This window comes from Tupaia chinensis, unplaced genomic scaffold, assembly GCF_000334495.1.
Source record: "Tupaia chinensis unplaced genomic scaffold, TupChi_1.0 Scaffold000282_1, whole genome shotgun sequence".
NCBI classification, from domain to species: Eukaryota; Metazoa; Chordata; class Mammalia; order Scandentia; family Tupaiidae; genus Tupaia; species Tupaia belangeri.
In genome coordinates, this window is record NW_006159765.1 from 1,323,354 (window position 1) to 1,326,962 (window position 3,609).

Here is a 3,609-nt window from a genome sequence, read left to right on the forward strand (position 1 = left end):
CTTGGAAATCATATTATTTTTGTTTTTGAGCATGATCTACTGTAAGGCAAAACATCTTTCTTTGATCATTAAGCCATTTTTTTCCTCCCTCCAAATAACGAAAAAATTAGAAAGTGAATAGGAAAGAAAGCAATAATTAGATCATGTTAAAGTAAAGACAGTTGGCTAATAATATGATTGAAAAATTGTTAATAAAGTATCTAGAATTTTTTTAAAAAATTAATTAAGCTATCAAACTATATTTTCAAAAATGGCAGATTCTTGCATTTTGTTAATGTTTCTATAAGAGGATACATCATAAAATTGAACTGTAAAATCATCTAAAATATGTAATATATAGAACACAAAATGAATTTTTAGCAAACCTTAGGAAATTCTTGTTACAAATTACCCAAGATTATAAACAATTCCCCCTAACTTGGATTTTGTTCAAAGTAATAACTTTATACCATACAAATAAATTTCAAGTATGAAAAGTGCATTATTATAATTAATACCTCTTTGCAAGTCCAAAATACTTGGTTTATAATAAGAATGTAATGCGTGTTTTTTTATTTTTATTTTTATTTTTTTTACTGCAGGGCACACGCACTCACTGGAAAGACGGACAGAAAGTGAGAAATCACCCCCAGGAGGAATGACCATGCCACAATCCCTTCTCCTCTATTCTCTCAGTATCGGGTGCACACACATATGTGCCAAGCGTGAGGTTTAAACCACTGGGTCTGGAACTTGAACCACAGTTAACTATGTGAGAGTCCAGCAACTTTAGCGTTATGCCCTCTATTGGTCCCAGTGTTTTGCTGTTTTAAAGTAATGCCACCTGTGTCGTCTATTGCAGAAGTTCAACGTATTCTTTTTTTTTTGGAGAGATTTTCACTGTAGGGCGCGTGCGCTCGCCAGACAGACAGAGAGAGACATAGAGACAGAAAGCGAGAAATCACCCCCCAGGGGGGATGGTCACGCCGCAATCCCTTCTCCTCCATTCTCCTCTCAGGATCTTGGGCACGCACGCACACGCGCCCGGTGTGAGTTTTAAGCCACTGGGTCCGGGACGCGAACCGCGGTCGACTACGTGGGAGTCCAGCGACTTAGCCATTACGCTAACTGCTGGTTCCCATCGTGTTCTTAAAATGTTGCTCAACACATTACAGAAGAACATGTCTAGAAGCAATTTACAACAATAAATTATTTGTGTTTTCACAATTTTCTATTATTGTCTCTAGTATCTTCTTTTTTTCCAAACAGAAATTTTCACCTTGCTCAAGTCAGCCAAACTGTGGAGTCGGCACTTGCATGTTTCCAAAATCATCATCCTCTTCCTGTGTTCTCTTCAAAGTACTTGTGGTACCACAATGAACAGATAATAACTATTATTTCTGGAATGGTGAAACCATCAGTATTGCTAACTTTGGTAAATTGATGACTTCATATTCCTGACATTGATGGGCAAATCCAGCATTAGGATTAATACAAAAATCTTCTTTCCTGAACATAAGCAAATGCACTTCTGATTTCATTCCAAATGTTTCCATTATATGCAATAACAAAGGCAGCACTTTTGAAAATCCTACGTTTCCATGAACAAGAACTTTTCCTTCAATTTGTAAGCTCCCATCAATAAATTCTTGCATCATAGGGGAAAAAAAATCTTATATTTTCAATGGGATTATTGGCAGTATTGAAGAATAAATATTGAAATAATTGTTGAAAGTTTGGTTTAAGAAAGTTTGCATCAATATTTTGTCCTATGTATATTATATGTGTTATTTCATTTTTCTGTAGCATAGGCAGTTTTTTTTTTTCTCCATTTTTTTTTTGAGAGATTTTCACTGTAGGGCGTGTGCGCTCGCCAGACAGACAGAGAGAGACAGAGAGACAGAAAGCGAGAAATCACCCCCCAGGGGGGATGGTCATGCCACAATCCCTTCTCCTCCATTCTCCTCTCGGGATCTTGGGCACGCATGCACAAGCGCACGGTGTGAGTTTTAAGCCACAGGGTCTGGGACGCGAACCACGGTCGACTACATGGGAGTCCAGCAACATAGTCATTATGCTAACTGCTGGTTCCCAGTAGTTTGTTTTTTATAACAGAAGAATATGAATCTAAAAACAATCCGGGTACATTTTTCTGCATCTCTTATCTCATACGTAAGTCCACTCCTTGGCGTCCTCTTTGTGCTGTGGAAAGGACAGAAACTCCAGCTTCCCATCCTCCATGATCCCACGTCACAGGCTGATGGGTGGGATGGAAGGGAGGGCTATTTAGCTGGCTAACTCTCTGGGGTGGCAGAGAATGTTTTTCAAGCCACCAAGTCTGGGATTCAAACTGCCATTAGGCCATGTGAGATACAACTGCCTTAGCTATCATGCCGCTGGCTGGACCAACAATTTATATATTTTATGCAATTGCTCTAAATGTTATAGCCACAAGTTTTATAAATATAACTGTTTAAGTTTCCATATCTTCTGTTAGTCAAACTATAAGAACCCATAATTTGAAATATATGCTTTGAATTTGAGTAAAGGTCATTATCATTTTATAATAAAATACGACACTGGCATAATTCCAACAACTTTTGCCAATATATTCATAAGGTGAAGTTTCAGTTTTGGGGATTAAAATTTTCCCTGTAGAGTTTGAGTAAAAACAAAACTAAAAATTATTTTATAAAACAATTTTGTCAGCTTAAGAATCGAGTGCAGTGACAGTGTAATATAGATTTAACATTCTATCTAAGACAATGGAATTGTCATTACATCTATTTAACTACATTGAGAGATCATGTAAAAAAAGAAAAATAGCCACTGTTTTTCAAGCTGTTTGGACAGTCCTGGGCAGTGAGAAGAAAGTAATTCTTGATGATCCCTGGGGTTCAAGGTCTTCTAACTTATCTGCAGAAAATATTTTTGAGCACCATAGAAAGTACTTACTGAATGCAATACATTCACTGTTTCTGAGTCAGCAAACTTAGTTTCAGACACTGAAAAGTACAACCCGACTCTTAGATGTGGAGACATCAATGATGTCTATAATAAAATAACATAAATTTTAGTACCTAGCCTCAATAGGGATTAGAGTCACTATGCTGCAAATAATTGGATTATTTTCACTACTAGGCTAAATAAAAATTAACATATTATTTACATGTTTACATCATTAAAACTTAGTCTACTCATATTGACTTCTTTTTTAAGTCACTGTTGCAAGAATACAGTCATATTGAGTATTAATACACTGTTACTGTTGTAATGCAGTACCAAAAATTGGAAGGTTTTGCCAAATGAAATTTATTGTCTCAGTGTTCTGGAGGTTAGAAGTCTACAATCAAGATATTAATGGGTTTGATTCCATCTGAGGAGTATTAGTAAATGATCTATTCCTAGTTTCTCTCCTTGGCTTATAGATGGTTATAATTATTTTTCTATCCAGTTCTCCCTATATATGTGACTGTGTTCAGATTTTTACCTTTTATAATGATTCCATTTGTATTGTACTAAGTCCTATTCCAGTATTACCTTATCTTAACTAAATATATCTGCAAAGACATTATTATTATATAAGCTCACATTCTGACATATGGTGGGTTAAGGCATCAACATCTGAAT

The 3,609-nt window shown here is 36.0% G+C and overlaps 1 pseudogene; it reads right to left on the bottom strand.

The window, feature by feature from the left end:
• Positions 1–1,268: 1,268 nt before the first annotated feature.
• On the bottom strand, positions 1,269–2,220 carry LOC102472977 (serine/threonine/tyrosine-interacting protein-like; annotated as a pseudogene).
• Between the last annotated feature and the right edge of the window lie 1,389 nt (positions 2,221–3,609).